The sequence below is a fragment of the Pseudorasbora parva genome, chromosome 17 (assembly GCF_024679245.1).
Source record: "Pseudorasbora parva isolate DD20220531a chromosome 17, ASM2467924v1, whole genome shotgun sequence".
Lineage (NCBI taxonomy): Eukaryota > Metazoa > Chordata > Actinopteri > Cypriniformes > Gobionidae > Pseudorasbora > Pseudorasbora parva.
The window spans coordinates 26,392,010-26,415,539 of record NC_090188.1 but is presented as its reverse complement, the minus strand read 5'-3'; the positions used below and the strand labels follow the sequence as shown (position 1 = coordinate 26,415,539).

Below are 23,530 nucleotides of genomic sequence, written 5' to 3'. Positions count from 1 at the left end.
CTTATAATCCTGCATAACCTAGGAAACCATCCCTGCTTTAAAAGCTAAGTATTTATAAATCTAGTAAAACAAATATGGTATAAAATATATAACATAAAAACTGTTAAAATATGATAGAACTCTTTAAATAATATGTATGTGCACTGTAAAATAATATTTAGAAAAAAAGTTACCTGGTTGCCTTAAAATTTTGAGTTCATTGAAATTAAAATTTTGAGTTAATACAATGAACATTTTTTGAGATTCGACAACCTTTATTAAAATATTATTAAAGATTTTGTATGCATATTGGGTAATTGTGTGTGCGTTATTTCTGATGACGCAGTGAAACATGCCAAATAGTGCTATTTTCATGATTTATCAAATGTTTTATGTAGTTCAGATACAATGATATTTTGAGTTTCTATTTATTAAACAAATTTCTTTCATTGTATCAACAAAAAATTTTAATTTCAATAAACTCAATTTTAATTCAACCAGCTTACTTACTTTTTTAAGTTAAACCAACAAAAACCAACCAAATTATTTTACAGTGTGTTGCTACAAATAATGTCCTTTTATTAGCTCAGTTTAAAGAAATTTAGGCTCCCAAACTTTTTGACTTTTGATGAATTTGGCCTATGAATTTTCCTGTCACTTGCGATTACTGGATACAGATTTTTTTTAATGGATTTTACTCATAAATCGATATTTCCAGCTTGTGAAATACTCTAGCTTTCTAAACATAAATGGGAAAACAAAATGTTTATTTAATACCAAAGTCTTTATGAGCCCTTTCTCCTGAGTTTGAAATCTTCAGGTCTGAATGTTGCAATTTTTAAAATGTCCTGATATACCCCTTGTTTTCCATGACTGTGGGAATCCTAAAGAGAAGATTGAAAAAGAATGAATGCATGCAAAGTAAGGTATTATACCGTGAAAATGAAAAGGAAAAAGGAAGAACCCACTCCACTGAAACATGGCCATTTAAAATTCAAAGCCTCTTTCATAGCAGAGTGACTCAAGTCTGAAATTTGTTGCTTCAGTAGATCAAATAATAGAATTATGTGCATGTCGACCTCTGTCTTAATTACAGCTTTCAAAACATATAACTCTGGCAATCAGAGCAGGTCGGCCTCTGCAAGGAACAAGTTGGGGGGAGCGAACAGCGAACTCCACATTATTCTCATTAGAAGCACTTGGATATTATTCCTCACGTGATCTACTTTAAAAAAGGGTGAAACGCCACTCAGCTGCATTGCCAGACGCATGGCATGCAGTGATCTCTTGCAATCAGGAAAACCTGTGAAGACGCATTGTGCAGTCCACAATGGGGAAAAATGATTGTAGCGTCAAGTGTTTGGAGAGGCAAATTGTTTTATGACTGTACATGTGTATCCTAGCAACCAGGCCCCTTATGTTCGCTCTGCATCAGTGACCTGTACCTCATGCCACCATGAAAGGTTGCAGAGGACATAAAGGAAATAAGACATTTGGTGTTGTAACAATTTTTTTCAAAATTATTTATTATATAACAGATTGAACAATGAAAGCTAGATTGCTAGATGTCCATGGAATGGTCACACAGTGCTTTCTGACCATTTCATGCCTCTGTGGAGGAATTGCTCTGGATTGCTTGGTTCAAATAAGGACAAAACAAAATTAAGTCTTTTGCAGGTCTATATGATGATCAAATTTGTATGTTGGACAAAATTAAGGTTCGAACTGGAAAGCACTACCTTAAACTGATTGGTTGGCATGACAACCAATAAGTTTTTTGTTGTTTTTTTGTTTTGTTTTTTGTACAATAATTTGTCAGGATATGTAAATAATTTCCACACTGCTCTATATGCATCCCCTAAATGACATACAAAACATTTATTAAATTGGTAAAATTAATGTAATTATTATGAAATCAAGTTGCTATGTACACTATATGCAAGCTGCTATTTTTTTTTTTTTTTTTTGTATCTATTGTTTTATAATTAATTAATTATTGTATATAATGGTATTTAACCCCTTCAGACTCTGCGGCTATTGATATGGACATCACATGTTTTTTGAAGATTGTATGTACTGCCTGGTCACTCCTCAACCGATCACAAAGAAAATATCACTGATAACTGATGCTGCCTACATTCTGTTGGAATGATCATAAATACTTAACACTCTCAAGTCAAAAGTTAAATGCAATGAGCATTTCGATGTAGGAAATTTCCGATAAACATGTAAAAACAGCTAACCTGAAAAGCCAGACTCACATCAAGATGTTTGGTCTGGAAACTCACCATAGACAGGGCTCAATCCGAGGGGCGGGATATACGGTTGTCTTTCAATTTCCCTCTGCATGCAATTGGATAGCGCTACAACCAACCAGAGCACCGTGAAGTGGAGCTAGTTGATAGATTAAACTTTTGCCGTATATGGTCGGCATACTCGGAACACATCTTCCTTTCTTAAAAATGATTTCAGTGCCTTTCTTTGTTCTTTTCTCAAAGAAAAGCTTAACTCCAAGTCTTCCAGAGTCATGGCCAAAGCCAATTTGAAAGGCCGTCGTTCGCCAGCTTCTTTGTTTACAAGTAGCACGCGGAACTGTCACAACTCTACCGTCATTCTGTTAAGCCCGCCCACTGACTCTATACACAATGTGATTAGCCTGACCAGATTTAGTTTTTTCCAGCTCGCAGGTCCATTGAGAGTTGCTAGACGACACTGGCTGCAAATTAGATTTGCTGCCGCTAGGGTGCATCTAGATTTCTAGGCTAGAAGGCAGCATTAATCTGACTGAAATTCAGGCTTCACATAAGACATGGCTAGTCAACAAGAAAGGAGGTGGAGAAACTTCTATTTCACCTTTCATGTGCAGATTTATGTTCATGGTGGTAGTATCATCAACTTGCATCTAATATAATCTTAAAGGTGCCAGGTCTCTTCAACAACAAAGGTAGCACAATGGCCAGTCCAAAAGTAGCCAAAATATAGCCCAATGCAATCTTCTCCATCAGGCTGCCAAATTCTCCACTGAATTTGTACGTCTGAGGGTGTTGGAACGCCAAAATCGTACGTATAGGAGAAAATCAAACTGTGGAAAAAAATTAATGCAGGACCTTGCGACAATGGGGGAATGCTAACTTTAGCCTGCTAGCATTGAAAGCATACGATCCCACCCCACCCCCCCTACAAATCACCATCTAAAGCCACGTCTCCTCCAAAACACATGAACCTGCACAGACCTGGGGTCCATTCTTCGTACCTCACTTAATACATCTGAGATGATTTGACAGATCCCAGATCTTTTAATCATGATAACTGATCTCAGGCTAATTTGGTTCTTCAAACAAATGTGCGAATTGGATTAAAATCTCTTGATTAAATTGTCTGAGATTTCTGCGAGTTCTTGTGTTCCCTGACAAAGGTGATACCTGAAACCACGATCAGCAATGCAGCGATTGGCTGGCACAAGACAGCAATAGTAACATCATATAAATAAAAAAGACACCTGGTGAAAAACTTGACAAATTAAAACATTTTAATAAAAAAACAACAAATTTATGGACCTTTATAAGGAAACAGCCAAGTGACCAAAACAACATAAAAGTTATAATAGATAAATGAAATATGCACTGGTTTTAATTATTTATATTCACAATTTCATTGTACTTGTACAGCCTTTACATTTTTATTTCAATGTTGTAATTAGCAATTCATTTAATGTTGTCTTAGAAGCAGATTTGTTATGTGACAGCATTATTACAGTTTCTTAAAGCTACATGTAAAGCTATGTAACTTTTCAGTTTACTGGAGGGTGACCATTCAAAACAAAGGCATAGTTTGATGATGACGCCAAGTTTGAGCTCAGAATCTTGGGACATGTGGTTTTCACCTCACAGCCGGTGGAAAAGAATCGGGATAGGACTCGGGCAGAAATCAAGTTCATGGATGCGGTTATTAACGTTACTGAAGTGTGAAGCAGAGCAGCAGGGCCGGTGCTAGCCATTTGGGTGCCCTAAGCACAAATGCTTGGCGGTGCCCCCCCCCCCCCCCCCCACAACACCCCACCACCCAACCCACCCTACCCTATCCTCCCCTCCCCAAACAAACACCCACCCACCAAAGAAATAACTACCATTCAGAATTTCTTATTTAGGTTCTCTTTACTTCCAAAATAACTGCTGCAAATGAATAATTGAAACTGAACAATGTAAACACAGAAAGTTAAAAGTGCAAAAAAAAGTTTTGTGTAAATAGAATAAGTCTATGAATTTTATAAAGTATGAATTTTAAAGTGCACGTTTTAAACTGCTAATAACCATGCATAACTGACAGTAGAAATTACTCAACAGAGGGACTACATCTCTATAAAGAGTCCATTCTGCTATTCTATAGAACTATATTAAACATGTTCACTACCATCAGTTGTCAGAGGCCCTACAGAGGCACACGTCTACATTTCCTAGCTGCAAAATCAGCTATCAGGTCATCATATGACAGTTTCTGAGCCACGTCCCCATTGATAACCACAAGACAAAATATTCAGGGATTCTACTGAAAACTAGAGGGAGTCTGGCACAGAGATTCACCTTTTTCTCGGCTAATTTGGTCTAGGCCTATGTTTTGAAGTACTTAAATTGTCTGGTTGTAATTGGTTGCAATCACTATGGCACATCCAGTTAGAATGCAATAAGGACTCTGATGTTTCTTCTGTAACATTTATTCTCCACCATAAGTCGGGGCAAGTTTGTGGTTCTGAAAATATACATACAAATTGGTAAATAACAATATACAAAAGGATGCCAATAGCAGTACACATAAATGATGTGTAATTATGATAACAATGGAAAAATAACAGTACAAAGTACTAAACTGTTACACAAGAAATGAAATCCGCACTTACTAGCCTATAAATTGTCATGTAGGCTTATTTTATCATCATGTAAGAATCCTGTTCTGAGCGGGGCTCGAACTCCCGGCCGTAACGTCATTAGCGCCATTCCGGCTGCCTTTATGTAAACAACACAACGGTGCATTTACGGCATACACATTTAGCTCGCGAATGTACAACAAAGAATATAGCACTCATGGTAAATAAATGTAAACATGTCTTATAATAATTATAGTACAGAGGAATCCCAGATAGCAAAATTGCTCTGGCCCAGATCCGGCCCACACTTTACACTTTCATCTGGCCCACTACCCGCGTGGAATGATGGCACTTGGGCGGTCCGCTCCCGTTTGCCAGATTTAGGCCACAATCAAGCCATAGCAACGCCGCATGTCAGCCATGAACAAAACGCATGAAGCAGAACTGGCCCACATCTGGCCCAGATAGCAAAATTGCTCTGGCCCAGATCCGGCCCACACTTGACACTTTCATCTGGCCCACTACCCGCGTGGAATGATGGCACTTGGGCGGTCCACTCCCGTTTGTCAGATTTAGGCCACAATCAAGCCATAACAACGCCGCATGTCAGCCGTGAACAAAACGCATGAAGCAGAACTGGCCCACATCTGGCCCAGATAGCAAAATTGCTCTGGCCCAGATCCGGCCCACACTTGACACTTTCATCTGGCCCACTACCCGCGTGGAATGATGGCACTTGGGCGGTCCGCTCCCGTTTGCCAGATTTAGGCCGCAATCAAGCCATAGCAATGCCGCATGTCAGCCATGAACAAAACGCATGAAGCAGAACTGGCCCACATCTGGCCCAGATAGCAAAATTGCTCTGGCCCAGATCCGGCCCACACTTGACACTTTCATCTGGCCCACTACCCGCGTGGAATGATGGCACTTGGGCGGTCCACTCCCGTTTGTCAGATTTAGGCCACAATCAAGCCATAGCAACGCTGCATGTCAGCCATGAACAAAACGCATGAAGCAGAACTGGCCCACATCTGGCCCAGATAGCAAAATTGCTCTGGCCCAGATCCGGCCCACACTTGACACTTTCATCTGGCCCACTACCCGCGTGGAATGATGGCACTTGGGCGGTCCACTCCTGTTTGTCAGATTTAGGCCACAATCAAGCCATAACAACGCCGCATGTCAGCCGTGAACAAAACGCATGAAGCAGAACTGGCTCACATCTGGCCCAGATAGCAAAATTGCTCTGGCCCAGATCCGGCCCACACTTGACACTTTCATCTGGCCCACTACCCGCGTGGAATGATGGCACTTGGGCGGTCCACTCCCGTTTATCAGATTTAGGCCACAATCAAGCCATAGCAACGCCGCATGTCAGCCATGAACAAAACGCATGAAGCAGAACTGGCCCACATCTGGCCCAGATAGCAAAATTGCTCTGGCCCAGATCCGGCCCACACTTGACACTTTCATCTGGCCCACTACCCGCGTGGAATGATGGCACTTGGGCGGTCCACTCCCGTTTGTCAGATTTAGGCCACAATCAAGCCATAGCAACGCCTCATGTCAGCCATGAACAAAACGCATGAAGCAGAACTGGCCCACATCTGGGCAACAGTTCATTTGAATTCTGGCCCAGATCCGGCCCAGATTTAATACCTTGCTTTGGCCCACATACCACGTGGAATGATGGCACTTGGGTGGTCCACTCCTGTTTGCCAGATCTAGGCCACAATCAAGCCATAGCAACGCCACATGTCAGCCATGAACAAAATGCATGAAGCAGAAATGGCCCACATCTGGGCAACAGTTTATTTTAATTCTGGCCCAGATCCGGCCCAGATGTAATACCTTGCTTTGGCCCACATACTGTGTGAAATGATGGCACTTGGGCGGTCCGCTCCTGTTTGCCAGATTTGGGCCACAATCAAGCCATAGCAATGCCACATGTCAGCTATAAACTAAACGCATGAAGCAGAAATGGCCCACATCTGGGCAACAGTTTATTTGAATTCTGGCCCAGATCCGGCCCAGATGTAATATCTTGCTTTGGCCCACATACTGTGTGAAATGATGGCACTTGGGCGGTTCGCTCCTGTTTGCCAGATTTGGGCCACAATCAAGCCATAGCAATGCCACATATCAGCTATGAACAAAACGCATGAAGCAGAACTGGCCCACAACTGTTGCCCAGATGTGGGCCAGTTCTGCTTCATGTGTAGGTATTAGATCCGGCCCAGATCTAATACCTTGCTCTGGCCCACATACCACATGGAATAATAGCACTTGGGCGGTCCGCTCTTGTTTGCCAGATTTGGGCCACAATCAAGCCATAGCAATGCCACATGTCAACCATGAACAAAACACATGAAGCAGAAATGGCCCACATCTGGCTAACAGTTAAATTTAATTCTGGCCCAGGTCTGGCCCATATCTAATACCTTGCTCTGGCCCACATACCGTGTGAAATGATGGCACTTGAGTGGTCCACTTTTGTTTCCCAGATTTGGGCCACAATCAAGCAATAGCAATGCCACATGTCAGCCATGAACAAAACACATGAAGCAGAAATGGCCCACATATGGCTCACAGTTAAATTTAATTCTGGCCCAGGTCAGGCCCAGATCTAATACCTTGCTTTGGCCGATATAAACCAGAACTGACCCTAATGTGGGCCACAGTTGGTCTTTTACACAATCCTCATGTGGCCCACATGCTGTTTGCCAAATCTGGTCCACAATCAGGCCATTGCACAATTCAGGTTACCTTTCTTTGTTAATGCTTTATAAAGTTTCAAAGCAGATTTACATATTTAATAAACATGAAAATAATTATTTAATTATTCAAACAGAGTTAAATTCTGCAGTAAAGCAGCCCTAAAAAGAAAATAGTGTCACAGCTGAAGTCAGGTCAGTGTTGATTCAGTTCTGTTCAATAACTGTGTAAGGTTCATCAATTATGAAATCAGTTCAATTTGCTATAAAGCAGCTTTGCAGAAAACATGATCCAGCGCAGTTCAGTTCTCCTCCAATAGTATCAGTGCAATTAAATCAATATTATATAGACATTAGAAATACCATAGACATTTTGTAATTCTTGCTGCCAATGATACAAAAAAATTGTGCTTAGAAACAGTCTCTCTGACAGCGTGCACAAGTCGTCAAATGAGGTGTCTTTCACTGCTTACTGCACTTTAGCAGTTTAAAATCCCTTGTTTTTTAACCATAATGCTTAAAAATGCAGGCATATGATAAGATTTCATTACCACACAAGCAGAACAGCAACGTAACTACGATAGAGATGATGGTCCAAAATCAGTAGCAGTTGATACATTTCTACCAGTTAATCATATCTACCAGTATATAGCCCACCCCTATTGTAGAATATTAAGCGTGCCAAACTAAGCAAGCCTAAGGCGACAGTGGCAAGGAACCCAAAATCCATCAGGTGACAGAAATGGAGAAGAAAAAACCCTTGGTAGAAACCAGGCTGAGTTGGGGGACCAGTTGTCTCTGGCCAACGAACATGGTGTGAATATGATTCAGGCTGCATTACAAGTCAGACTATGGATTGCAATAATTCAGAATATTTCATCTAGATCCACCAGCTTGAAGATCAGGATACAACATGCCGACATGGAGTTGAAGCTGGCCTTAGGGGTCTGTGCAGAGGACAGATGATCTGTGTTGATGGCTATTAGCAAGTTCCTCACAGGGGATCCGTCTCTAGGAGTTGTCTAGTTGACATGTTATCTGTTGACATTTAGGGCTGCGTTGATGTCTAGGTGCAGGTCCACCATCTGATCTGGATTTGGAGCAGATCCAGCTGACAATGGTAACCTCGGGATAAGAATGAAAGATTGTTAGCAAAGAATACACCAAATAAAACCATTACTGTACCTTATCGCTGCCATATTTATATAAAAATGTGTATGTCACTTTTATGTATATAGATTATAACATCCTAATCACTAAAATTAGGGTTTAATTGACATGATTTATTATTTTGTGCAAAAAATACTGAAAATTTGGCTTCCCGAAACGTTGATTTTAATCGTGTCAGGATTTACTTTCAGTGCAGAAACAACTGCTGATCCTTGTATCATTTGGTTAATTTCTACAATTCAGAACGATCAAACAGATCTTAATATTAATCTGCACAAGCGACAATCAGGTCAGTTTTGGGAAAGGTCTTGGGACATGTGGTCTTCACCTCACAGCCGGTAGGAAAAAAAATCGGGATAGGACTCAGAAATCATGTTCATGGAAGTGATTATTAACGTTTAGGGGTTTAACGATACACTCGTGTCACGATTAAATATGTATCTCGATACTGAACTCCCGACACGATATGTATCCCGATACGATATGTATCCCGATAAGCCGAAATAAAGTTTTTATTTTTATTTTGTACTTTTTTATTGTTATTATATTATTATTTGTGTATTATTATCAGGACCCACAAATATTCCCCCATTGCATTATTATTAATTATATTTAACATTATGTTTTGTCATTGTATGATTCTATGTAATGAGATTATTAATGTAATAGTGTCACTGAAACTCTGTAAATTAAAAAACAAAAATCCCTCACGAATTACTCGCACTTTCAATGCAGGCAGCATTGCTCATGCTCGCTATGTCCTGCTGTTCCTGCTATTAATGCAGTATAAGAATTAACCATCTAAACTGCTTTGAATAATCATACTACTAAAACTAAATGTGATCTGGTGATTTAAATTATGTTTGCGCTTTCACTAAGGATTGCCGCTTTAAATGGTGTTTGCACTTTGACTTTGGAGGAGTGCCACTTTAAATAATGTTTGCGCTCTCACTTTGAAGAGGGTCATTCCAGCAGTGCATGCATTTCAGATGATCAATGCAATCAATCAGTTCTAATCGCAAGAAAGTGTGTCAAAATGGCCGCTCTCAAACTGTAAATGTTTAGCTCATCCAAGAATTTTACCTCACTTTCATGTTGTTTTCGCACGTCACGCAATCATTTGAACGTCTGTGTTTACTACAGAATGTTCACTGTGTTAAAGCTACACTGTGTAACTTTTTTTGTTTATTCTTAGCTAAAAACACTTAGTTCTTTCAAAAATATGTGCTAATTAATGTATGTAATGTGATGTAATGCACTTCTTTCAAGTAATAAAGTATTCTCGTAAGTTTATAATATACCATTGAAAATACATACGGGTGAGGGGTTCGAATGCCGGTCGCCATGTTGCCCCTCCATCTTGAAAGTACATTAGCCAAAGAGGGACATACCCGTAAATTCAAGCTTCGCCTTTCGCGTTTTAACACTCGATGGCACTCATGGACGAGGTTGAACTGAATGCCATGTTAATCTTGGACTAAATCGGCCACTGTAGGAGTTAAAACAAAATCGGAATTGAGAGGAACAGAAACTAATAATCACTGGTTGGTCAAATACCTTTTCACCACTAGATGGGGGAAATTATCACACAGTGTAGCTTTAAATATTTTCACCACATAAAGCCATTGTGTCTATTCAGAAGACTTGAAGATTTCAGAAGATTTGGATTAGACCACTTGATTACTTTATTTTTTGCATCGTTTAAGTTTGAGAGTAATGGACTTTAAAATGGGTTTCATAAAGAATATCTTCATTTGTGTTTGGAAGTTAAACGAAAAACGACATTATGGTGAGAATTATGACAGAATTTACATTTGAGGTACATTTGTAAATTTGTGTCTGGGTAAATTGTACCTTATAAATAGGCTTACTACAGCAAGTTGAGCCTTGGATAAAACAACTATATTGCATATCATATCGTTTCCATCAACGATACATATAGTCACATTTTATTAATGCGATATAACAATTTATCATTACATCCCTATTAACGTTACTGCAGTGTGAAGCAGAGCAGGAGCGAGTGTTGTGGAGCTGAGCAAGGCTGCTGGAGTGATTGTTAATGAGATGAACAACACAAGCCTCACGAGCAGCGCGAAAAACTTTGATTATGCCATAGTCGCCGGCATTATTTCTGCTTTTCTGGTAATGAGTATGAGGTAACGCAGCTCTGTTTATCATAAAACACGTTTGAGTGAGTTTTAAATTATGTTATGACGTTACTCTGTGCGTTCACCCAGCGGCTGCTGTGACACTTGTTAACACTACAGTCGGAGTAAAGCGCATCAGCAGAATAAAACCAGAAACCGAGGGTTAAGAGATAGGATGACATCGTTAGGCGACGCCCTCACACGTCCCGGTTCCTTGGTTAAAATAGCAATTTTCTCACGATTTACAAATAGTTGGAAACATTTGGGATATTGAAGGTTCTCAACTGAACAAAATATGTAGTATTGGCCTAGTGGTTTTGGAATATCTTACTGCAAATGTTACATAATGCTATTTTACAAATCTAGACGCACCCTAGAGGCAGCAAATCTAATTTGCCATGAGTTTAGTCTAGCAACTCTAAATACACTTCTGAGCTGTAAAAACCAAACTCTGGTCAGGCCAAACATATTGTGTGTAGAGCCAGTGGGCGGGGCTTAACATAATGACGGCAGAGAAGGTTCCGAGAAGGTTGGTTGTAGCGCTATCCTATCGCGTGCAGAGGTAGTTTGAAAGACAACCGTTTATCCCGCCCCTCGGATTGAGCCCTGTCAATGGTGAGTTCCCAGAGCTAACTTCCTGATGTGGCTCTGGCTTGTCAGGCTAACTTAATGCAGTTTTAAGTGAACATTTGGGGAGCAGTTGGGGAAATGATGTCTAACATTATATTAGATCTGTGAATTAGGTCTTTATATTTATGTTAATGAAACAATAAAAGAAAAAAGGTAATCACTCACTGTTCTTACCTGAACTACATTTGTAGCTTTAATAATTATCAATTCATTTGTAACAAACACACTAAAGACTAAACATTGATTTTTTATTTTATTTGATTATTTGTTTTTCTTCCCTAAAAAGTTTAGATAAGTAAAACACTACAATATCTATACAGCTCTGGGAGAAAAAAAAATTAAGAGACCACTGCAATTTTTTTCTTAAATCAGCATATCTACAAGTATGGAAGCCTACAAGTATATTCTGGCTTTACTGGCATAGGGATACAGTGAGCGTCGGGTTGCTTCCATCCTTAAAATTTTATAGACGGCGGTTCATAAGAACAAGGTCAAGCAGCAGACATTGGGGACAACAAAGTTACAGACTGGCAGAGGGCGAAAATAACTCTACACTGACTGGAATGACCACCAACTCATTCGAATGTCACTCAACAACCATAGGATGACCTCAGTTGACCTACAAAAAGAATGGCAAAAGGCAGCTGGGGTGAAGTTAACGGCGAGGACAGTTCGAAACAGGCTCCCAGTGGACAGGGCTGAAGTTGTGGAAAGCTAGAAAAAAGCCCTTCATCAATGAGAAGCTGTCACATGCCTGTCCTGTCTTGTGTGCACTTGTGGGTTTTGTTATGTTGAGCATGTGCTCGTGTCCCTGTCAGTTCCCTCCCCCTTGTTATCTGATTATTGGTTAATTTGCCCCACCTGTTCTCCCTCATTATCTGCCTTGTTTGTTCCCTTTATAATCTCCTTGTGTTTGTCAGTCTGTGTTGGATCCTTGTGTAATGTCTGCGTCTTCCGTCCTCCCCGTGATTCTGTTGGTTTGTTTAAGTTTGTATTTATATTATTCTATTATGTGTTTTTCCCCCTCGTGGGTTGTTGTTTTGAGTTTATGTTTTATTTTATAATAAATGATCATTTTCTGCACTTGAGTCCTCGCACCCTTTTCCCTTGTTTGTGACGTGACAGAAGGATCCAACCATCTGAGGACTCAGCAGGACTTGTTTTTTTGTTGTTTGTTTTTCCCTTTTTTTTTTCTCCCTCATGGAGTTTGGGAAGAGACTACGAGTGATGCGACACCTAAACTCGAAGTACATCCGGCAACAGGGGTCGGATGTACAAGAGTTTGCAGGACTGTTCCTCAAGGAGGTCGAACATTTTGGGCTCAACGAGGCAGAGTGGAAGGAGACTTTTAACCTCTGCCTCGACATGCCCCTCTCTCCAGGGGTGATGGACAGGATGGGGAGTCTGGGGTTCTGGGAATTTGTCTACTGCCTGGGCCCCAGTCCTTCCATGGTGCGTGTTCCGGCGGATCGTGCTCCGGTGGTCCCTGTGCCGGTGGATCGTGTTCCGGTGGTCCCTGCTCCGGTGGTCCCGAAACGGAGGAGGAGGAGAAAGGCTCCCTCCGTACCTGCTCCGGTGGTCCCGATTCCAGGGGTCCCAGTACCGATGGATCGGATTCCGGTGGTCTCTTTGCCGGCGGATCGTATTCCGGTGGTCCCTATGCTGGCGGATCGTATTCCGGTGGTTCCAGTACCGGCGGATCGTGCGCCGGTGGTCCCTGTGCCGGTGGATCATGTTCCGGTGGTCCCTGTGCCGGTAGATCGTGTTCCGGTGGTCCCTGTGCCGGTGGATCGTGTTCCGGTGGTCCCTGTGCCGGTGGATCGTGTTCCGGTGGTCCCTGTGCCGGTGGATCGTGTTCCGGTGGTCCCTGTGCCGGTGGATCGTGTTCCGGTGGTCCCTGTGCCGGTGGATCGTGTTCCGGTGGTCCCTGTGCCGGTGGATCGTGTTCCGGTGGTCCCGAGTCCGGAAACGGCCTGGAGGGCTGTGATGGGATGCTTTGTGGTGGCAGTCCTGCATGCGTGGAAGGAGCACAGGGCTTTATCCGAAGCCCCGGAGGCAGTTCCGGTGGTCCCAGTTCCGGTGGATCGTGTGCCGGTGGTCTCAGTTCCGGTGGATCGTGTTCCGGTGGTCCCTGTGCCGGTGGATCGTGTTCCGGTGGTCCCAGTTCCGGCAGATCATGTTCCGGTGGTCCCAATGCCAGCAGATCGTATTCCGGTGGTCCCAGTGCCGGTGGATACTGCTGGACTGGAGAAGTTTCCCCAACGCCCTGCCTGCGCCGCTGAGGCGCCCTGCTCTCCCTGCGCCCCTGAGGCGCCCAGCTCTCCCTGCGCCCCTGAGCAGTCCTGCTCTCTGTGCGCCGCTGAGGCGTCCTGCTCTCTGTGCGCCGCTGAGGCGTCCTGCTCTCCGTGCGCCGCTGAGGCGTCCTGCTCTCCGTGCGCCGCTGAGGCGCCCTGCTCTCCGTGCGCCGCTGAGGCGCCCTGCTCTCCGTGCGCCGCTGAGGCGTCCTGCTCTCCGTGCGCCGCTGAGGCGTCCTGCTCTCCGTGCGCCGCTGAGGCGTCCTGCTCTCACCGCGCCGCTGAGGCGTCCTGCTCTCACCGCGCCGCTGAGGCGTCCTGCTCTCACCGCGCCGCTGAGGCGTCCTGCTCTCACCGCGCCGCTGAGGCGTCCTGCTCTCACCGCGCCGCTGAGGCGTCCTGCTCTCACCGCGCCACTAAAGCGTGCTGCTCTCACCGCGCCTCCCTGGCGCCCCCTGCACTCACCGCGCCTCTCTGGCGCCCTGCTCTCACCGCGCCTCCCTGGCGCCCTGCTCTACCCGCACTGCCCTGGCTGCCTGAACTCTATGGGCCGCCCCGGCCGCTTGAACTTGGTGGGCCTCCCTGGCCATTCGAACTTTGTGGGCCACCATGGCCTCCTGAACTTTTTGTTTTCCTCGTTCCTCCCTTGTTTACCCCTCCCTTGTCTGTACCTTCTTTGTCTGTCCCTCCCGTGCCCCCCTGGTCTGTCCCTCCCGTGCCCCCCTGGTCTGTCCCTCCCGTGCCCCCCTGGTCTGTCCCTCCCGTGCCCCCCTGGTCTGTCCCTCCCGTCCCTCCCTGGTCTGTCCCTCCCGTCCCTCCCTGGTCTGTCCCTCCCGTCCCTCCCGTCCCTCCCTGGTCTGTCCCTCCCGTCCCGCCCGGGTCTGTCCCTCCCGTCCCTAGTGGAGCGTCTGGTAGCCGCTCCTTAAGGAGGGGGTAATGTCACATGCCTGTCCTGTCTTGTGTGCACTTGTGGGTTTTGTTATGTTGAGCATGTGCTCGTGTCCCTGTCAGTTCCCTCCCCCTTGTTATCTGATTATTGGTTAATTTGCCCCACCTGTTCTCCCTCATTATCTGCCTTGTTTGTTCCCTTTATAATCTCCTTGTGTTTGTCAGTCTGTGTTGGATCCTTGTGTAATGTCTGCGTCTTCCGTCCTCCCCGTGATTCTGTTGGTTTGTTTAAGTTTGTATTTATATTATTCTATTATGTGTTTTTCCCCCTCGTGGGTTGTTGTTTTGAGTTTATGTTTTATTTTATAATAAATGATCATTTTCTGCACTTGAGTCCTCGCACCCTTTTCCCTTGTTTGTGACGTGACAGAAGCAAAGAAGAGCCAGGCTGAGGTTTGCAAGAGACCATAAGGATTGGACTGTAGAGGACTGGAGTATGGTCATCTTCTCTGATGAGTCCAATTTTCAGCTTTGTCTAACACATGGTCTTCTGATGGTTAGACGGAGACCTGGAGAGGCCTACAAGCCACAGTGTCTCACACCCACTGTGAAACTTGGTGGAGGATCGGTGATGATCTGGGAGTGCTTCAGCAATGCTTGAATTGGGCAGACTTGTCTTTGTGAAGGACGCATGAATTAAACCACGTACAAGGTTGTCCTACAGTCTAAAAAATGCTGGGTTAATAACAACCCAAGTTGGGTTGAAAATGGACAAAACCACACATTGAGTTGTTTGAAAAGGTCCATTCACTGGGTTCAAACAACCCAATTTCTGGGTTTGTCCATTTTCAACCCAACTTGGGTTGTTATTAACCCAGCGTGTTTAGAGTGTAGAAGAAAACATGCTTCCTTCTGCTCTGACAATGTTCCCCAACTCTGAGGACTAGTTTTTTTGCAGTGGTCTCTTAATTTTTTTCAGAGCTGTATATATATATATATATATATATATATATATATATATATATATATATATATATATAATATATATATATATATATATATATATATATATATATATATATATATATATATATATATATATATATATATATATATATATATAGGGATGCCACAATACTCAATATAATATTGAACCGTTAGGTACGCATTCATGGTTCAATATGCGCTGGTGAATTGTGTTTTTTTTTCGGTTTTGCATTTAATTATTTATTTCCATTTCCCCCCGTTTGAAATATTCCCATAGACAGTAAAAGAAATGGACAGAGCTATCCCATTGACTTCAACGGCGGAAAAATGAGGCCAATCAGAGGCACTCACTTCCTGATGGCTGAGCGAACTGCGCAGACTCAGACTGAGCTTGAGGACGTAGATGTGACGTGAGCCTCCTGTCTGACAGCTGTGAGTCTTCTAGTAGTTGTGGAAAGTGAAATCTGAATCACATTGTTTAAATATTTTCTCCCATTGCTTTTGGCTCACTATGGGCTTCTCCCCATTCTTCTCCCTTGACTTTATCAGACTTTATGTCTCCACGTCCCCCCGACTGCCTCATATACAGTAAAGATTGCCTGCGAGCGTCTCCTCAGGTCTATACGGTAATTTCTCAACTGTGCGACAGAGTCGCGTTGGTTATGACGCAATCGTTAGCCTATTTTTACAAAAACAGCTTCTGCGGGGCGATAGTGTAAGATAAAGGTAATGGAGCTGTAGCAAAGTTCGTGAATGTGAGGAAGGAAGAGGACACGGGGTTCGGCTAGACGGTTGTTGCTCTTTTATTTTATAACTCAAATAGTCAAACACACTCAATAGTGTGACTTCTCTCAGACTCAAAACAATAGCGATCACTTCCGGGTCGGCACTTCCGGCTTCCGGCAACTCAGTCTCTGTGTGGGTTTGGCAACAACCGTCCTGACTCTCTCTCTCCCTGGTCTCTGGTTCCGCTGGTGTTTTATCCCGTCTCCGCGCTCATTACTGGAACAAGAGACAGGTGTTATTAATCTGCGTCCAACCCACTCACTTACCGCTCGTCCCGCGGCCCTCTCTCCCGCTGCAGACCTCGCTGAACCACGCCCCCCTTGCCACATACCCCCACCGCCCGACTCAGGCCGGGGAGCCGTCCGGACACTCCTTTTCTATGGTGCTGTACTTAGCTTCCCTCTTGGAGAGCTTACGGCTAATGTACAGCACCGGCCGCTCTCCCCCCTCCACCTCCTGGGCCAGGACTGCGCCCAGCCCCCTGTCCGACGCGCCAGTCTGCAACAAGAAAGGGAGAGAAAAGTCAGGGGAGTGTAAGAGCGGCCCGCCACATAGAGCAGCCTTTACTTGGGTAAAAGCCTGTTGACACGGCTCCGTCCACTGGACCGTATCTGGTAGCCCCTTTCTAGTAAGATCAGTCAAAGGGCTGGTGAGGTCCGAATAATTTGGTATAAACCGTCTATAATATCCCGCCAGCCCCAAGAACTGTCTTACCTCCTTTTTGGTCTTGGGCCTCGGACAGGTTGCAATTGCGGCAGTCTTATCAATTTGGGGACGCACCTGCCCATGACCCAAGTGGAAGCCCAGATACCTTACTTCCACCCGCCCAATCGCACACTTCTTCGGATTGGCCGTGAGCCCCGCTCTCCTCAGCGACCTCAGGACCGCCCTCACATGCTGCATATGCCGCTGCCAATCGTGACTATAAATCACTATGTCATCCAGGTACGCAGCAGCATATGCAGCATGGGGACGCAAAATCCTATCCATGAGTCGCTGGAAGGTTGCGGGCGCCCCGAACAAGCCGAAAGGAAGCGTGACAAATTGGTGTAATCCAAACGGCGTGGTGAAAGCTGTTTTTTCTTTGGACAATGGAGACAAGGGGATCTGCCAATAGCCCTTTGTTAAGTCCAGTGTCGAATAAAATCGAGCCGTACCTAACCGATCAAGCAACTCGTCAACCCGCGGCATTGGATACGCGTCGAACTTCGACACAGCGTTCACCTTGCGGTAGTCCACACAGAACCTGACCGAGCCGTCTGTCTTGGGGACCAAAACTATCGGGCTCGCCCAGTCACTGTTGGACTCCTCGATTACTCCCATGTCGAGCATTGCGCCTAATTCGTCCTGAACTACTTTTTTCTTGTGCTCAGGCAAGCGATACGGCCGGCTGCGAACTACCACGCCCGGCTCGGTCTCGATATGGTGCTGAATCAAGTCGGTACGTCCCGGTAGGGGCGAGAACACGTCAGCGAATTCCGCCTGCAATTTCGATAAATCAGCGAGTTGTAACGGTGAGAGGTGATCTCCCCCAGGGGCCAACGCGACTGATTGTGCTTTAATGCTCGCCTCTGGCCCGAGATCATCCTCTCCCCCGATCACCGTTGCCAACAACACCGATTCCACCTCATTCCATTTTTTTAGCAGATTGAGGTGGTATATTTGACGTGCCCCGTTCCTATCGGATCGTATCACTTCATAATCGAGCTCTCCCATCTGCCGTGCGACCTCAAACGGCCCCTGCCACTTTGACATTAATTTTGAGCTCGACGTTGGGAGTAGAACGAGCACTTTCTCTCCCGGTGTGAATTTGCGTAGTTTAGTACCCCTGTTATATGACCGGCTCTGGCGGTCCTGGGCTTGCAACAAATTCTCCCTAGATAGCCGCCCCAATGTGTGGAGTTTTGTTCGCAAGTCCATGACGTACTGAATTTCGTTTTTGGCCAACGAAGGCCCCTCCTCCCAAGTTTCTCGTAGGACGTCCAGCACCCCCCGGGGCTGCCGACCGTAGAGAAGCTCGAAGGGGGAAAACCCCGTGGAGGCTTGCGGGACCTCGCGCACAGCAAATAAGAGGGGTTCTAACCACCGATCCCAATTTTTGGCGTCTTCCTGTACGAATTTACGGATCATGGATTTAAGAGTGCGATTAAATCGTTCGACCAAGCCGTCTGTTTGTGGGTGATAGACGCTGGTTCGAATGGATTTAATGCCCAACAATCCGTACAATTCGCTTAACGTGCGTGACATAAACGCCGTGCCTTGATCAGTGAGGATTTCCTTCGGAATCCCCACCCGGGAGATTAAACGAAACAGTGCGTCCGCAACACTCTTCGCCGAGATGTTGCGGAGAGCCACTGCTTCCGGATATCGTGTTGCGTAGTCCACGATAACTAGCGCAAAACGATGTCCGCGTGCGGATCGCTCTAATGGCCCGATGAGGTCCATCGCAATTCTCTCGAAGGGGACCTGCATTAATGGAAGGGGGCGCAATGGCGCTTTTGGGGCGGCCAGTGGATTTACCAACTGACATTCCGGACAAGACGCGCACCACCTGCGCACATTGTCATGAATGCCTGGCCAAAAAAAACGGGTCATTAAACGATTCAGCGTGGCCGCCTGTCCCAGGTGGCCCGCCATTGGGTTAGAATGAGCCGCCTGGAAAAGCATTTCCCGGCGACTCTTTGGTACTAACAGCTGGGTTGTATCTAGCTTTGTCTGAGTGTCTTGGGTCACTCGATACAACCGATCCTTAATTATGGCGAAATATGGATACGAGACAGGCAAGGCAGGTTGGAGAGACTGACCGTCAATCGATCGGACCTGTTGGAAGGCATTTTTGAGGGTCTCATCTTGTGACTGCTCCAGCGGAAAGTCATCGCGGTCCGAGAGAATCAGCCTCTCGACCCCGCTCGGTTCCACTGAAGCTGTCCTCAAGGGTCCCGTCTCAGTCTCCCCAAGCTGCACTCGCGCCGCCCCCCTCCGAGCCTTTTTCTCCCAAGCGGCATCCGCGCATAACGACCCCAATAACGCCGAAAAGGCGGGCCAATTTGTCCCCAGAATTAGCGGATGCCGGAGGTGTGGACTAACCGCCACCTCTACACTATGCTTTTTCCCCCGAAATTGTATCGTGACCGGGACAACCGGGTATTCCACCACATCCCCGTGCACACACCGCACCTTAACCACGCGGCTTGTATCCAATGCCCCAGGCTGCATCAGGCTTTGATGGATCGAGGTTTGGTTACATCCTGAATCCACCAAGGCCTGATATGTACCCCCCTTGATACTCACAGGAATTTGGTACTCTCCTGCTTGATCGGGGGTGGTCCGCTGGACGTCCGGGATCCGGATCATTGTTCCGATGTCCATCATCGGACATCGGTCCACAAAATGATCCGGATCGCCGCACCGCCAGCAGGCCAGCCCAGGCCTACCCGCCGCCCCGGCGGCGGGGAGTGGGTTGGAGGATGAGCGCGGAAAGGGGGCGGACCCAGAGCCATTGTCACTACCAGCCCCCAGCGGCCCCGCCCCCCTGGGCGGGACCCGCGAACTCCCGGACGGTCCAAGGCCCATCCCACCCCGGCCTCTGGGGGGGACGCGAGGAGGGCCTGGAGGGCGGGACCTGGGGAGAGGGACAGGTCGAGAGAGAGAGAGAGAGGGGGGAGAGAGAGAGGGAGAAGTTAGTGGGGGTTCGCCGACCCCTGGGCACGCCACCAGGTGATCCTCCGCCAAGTTGATGGCCGTCTCCAGCGACGTGGGCCGGTGGCACTGGACCCACTCGGCGGTCTTCCTGGGGAGCCGAGTGATAAACTGCTCCAGCACCACCAGATCGACAACATGGTCCACGTCGCTGCCGCCGGCCAGAAGCCATCTGCGGCACTCGTCCCGGAGCTGTTGGGCCAACGCGAAGGGTCGACCGGACTCACCGCACTCCAGGGACCGAAAACGCTGACGATGTTGTTCCGGGGTCCGGCCGACCCGCTGGAGGATGGCCTTCTTTAGATCATCGTAGTCCAGGAGGTTCGCGACCGGTAGTTGTTGCGCGGCCGCCTGGGCTTCTCCAGATAGTAGGGGGATGAGGCGCACCGGCCACTGTGCCCGGGGCCACCCGCAGGCCTCCGCGGCTTTCTGGAATAGATCGACGAAGGCCTCCGGGTCGTCTTCCGGCCCCATCTTCTGGAGGGGCACGTGACCCGGTGCGCTGGCCCGTGCGGCGGCCTCGGCGCGGACCTCCCGGTCCATCCAGCTCCGGAACCGCTCGCGGTCCTCTTGCTGGCCTTGGACGATCGCCTCGAAGCGGCGCTCCTGTTCGGTCCGGAGGTCCAGCAACGCCTGGTGGTGTTCTTGGTGGAGGACCGCGAGGGAGTTGATGACATCCGCAAATGGCGTGGCGGAGGGCGTTGTCATGGCGGCGGCACTGTCCTACTTCCTTCCCGGGTTTCGGCACCAGTGTAGCAAAGTTCGTGAATGTGAGGAAGGAAGAGGACACGGGGTTCGGCTAGACGGTTGTTGCTCTTTTATTTTATAACTCAAATAGTCAAACACACTCAATAGTGTGACTTCTCTCAGACTCAAAACAATAGCGATCACTTCCGGGTCGGCACTTCCGGCTTCCGGCAACTCAGTCTCTGTGTGGGTTTGGCAACAACCGTCCTGACTCTCTCTCTCCCTGGTCTCTGGTTCCGCTGGTGTTTTATCCCGTCTCCGCGCTCATTACTGGAACAAGAGACAGGTGTTATTAATCTGCGTCCAACCCACTCACTTACCGCTCGTCCCGCGGCCCTCTCTCCCGCTGCAGACCTCGCTGAACCACGCCCCCCTTGCCACAGGAGCCTTTATGCATTGTCGAGTTTCTTTAGAAATAAACAATGGACAAATTGAGTCTTTAAACGCCTCTGATGTAAAGTTATTCACTGTCAAAGAGATGCAAAAATGAATGGGAGTCAATGGGATGCTAACAGCAGGTGATGGCTTGGTTAGCAATGGTCTGATCAAGTCAAGGGAGAAGAATCGGGAGAAGCCCATAGTGAGCCAAAAGCAACGGGAGAAAATATTTTAACACCCTAGGGGTGGAACGCTTTCCGAGCGCTAGATTACCCCCTTGAATATTCCTCTTTATTTATTCTGCTCTTTTTTTAATGGTTTGCCTGAGTCTATGCGCTGATTTGAGCAAATATCCAATCATATGCACTAAAGTTAAGGGTGTTTACCCGCATTTACGTTTATACTCTACATTTATTCATTCAATTTCATACTTAAATGCTACTGTACATCTCTGAGCTACCACTGTAAATCTTTATATATATTTATTTTATTTAATACAATACACTGGGAATGTGTATACATTTTTTTATGTAAAGTTTTAAGTTTAAGTAAGGGTTTTCAAGTCTTTTAAGTAAAATAAAGAAAGAGTATTGCAATAAAAACCATTTTCTCCTTAACCTTTTTCTGTTCCTGTCAACTAAGAATAGAAGAGCAAAAAAAAACCCGAACCGAACCGGAAAACCGTGGTTAAAAACCAAAGTAAGGTTATGTATTGAACCATGGACTAACTGTATTGTTGCATCCCTAATATATATATATATATATATATATATATATATATATATATATATATATATATATATATATATATATATATATATACAGTTTCTATTACTGTTTTTTATTGCATATTTCTTCTAATTTTTATTAACAAAGATGAAATAGATGAGATAGACCTAACAAGTGAAGTGAAGTGCAGTCCCGGATTTACTCCAAATGATTACAAACAATTAGTAAAATAGACCGTGTAAATTACTTGCGTGTCCATTTTCGTTACTCCTTTTCTCTTCTCCCTCTGTCTCACTTGCAATTTGAAGCCATCTGTTGAAGTGGGATTCTACAGCTTACTCGCTTGCTCTGTGATCCTGTTGTTTCTGTAATACAAGTAATACAACTAGTTAGTGCAGTTTAATGTCAAATTTATACATAGATGAATTTCAAAATTATACATTATAATTATAACATTATAATTGGGAAAATACGTTGACCATACAGAACTGACTGCAGGTTGGTATACAGTGAGTGAAAGTGAAATCATGCTGGTCTATGCTTTTTTTTCAGCAGAAGACAATGTGATTTTCAGTTCGAAGGACTTCTTTGTAACGTTAGTGATGGGAAGATCAGATCATTTTACTGACTTGGATCTTTAAATCATTTAGCAATCACCTCAAGTAGCGCAAACTTTGATAACAACTTCATATTTAAAATAAATAATAAAATAATGATAATAAAAACTATACATATTGCAGGCAAAATAACAAATTATGAGAAACAGATGATTCATTTAGGTTATTCTGGTAACGTTAGGCCTTGTTCATACTTTTGTCACGTGAGAGCCGCATAGACTAACGTTAGTACAGCAATGAAACAGACAGATATTAATATTTTATCACCATTTATTTAGCAGTTAGTAATTATCAAAAATCACGTGACAAATGTATGAAAGAGAGGTGAACTAACGATAATCAACTTGAATTCCTAACGTTATGTCACTTACAAAATCCTTCAGGCAATGGCAAAAGTTTTGAATTGACAAAATAACTAATGTTTGATAGCTAACAATTGTAGCTTTCATTAGCTAACGTTTTAATATCACATAACATGCAGTAAGTTACTCCAACTGAATATAACGAAGCAATCCCCAAAACGAAGCAATATTTTTTTTATTAAATCTTACCTTAACTTTCTTTGCCGTTTTCCACCGTCAAATCTCCAAACAATAATCCTCCTGCAGCTCCGTCTTTAGGGCGCCTTTTCCGTGGCTATTTTTTAAATTTAAAGGGCCGGAAATAGGAACTCGAACCAGTTGATTTTATATATATATATATGTATGTATGTATGTATGTATGTATGTATGTATATATATATATATATATATATATATATATATATATATATATATATATATATATATATATATATATATATATATATATATATATATATATATATATATATATATATATATATATATTCTAGCAAGGGATAAAAAATGTTTTTTGTAATGAAAGCATAACAAAAAAAAAA

General features: G+C 44.9%; 1 long non-coding RNA gene across 1 annotated transcript; it reads right to left on the bottom strand.

The window, feature by feature from the left end:
* Positions 1-8,242: 8,242 nt before the first annotated feature.
* LOC137045503 (uncharacterized) lies at positions 8,243-23,247 on the bottom strand. Its single transcript, XR_010898785.1, has 3 exons — positions 23,181-23,247; positions 22,260-22,377; positions 8,243-8,679 (listed from the first exon to the last, which is right to left on the bottom strand). It is a non-coding gene; the product is annotated as an uncharacterized lncRNA (long non-coding RNA).
* Between the last annotated feature and the right edge of the window lie 283 nt (positions 23,248-23,530).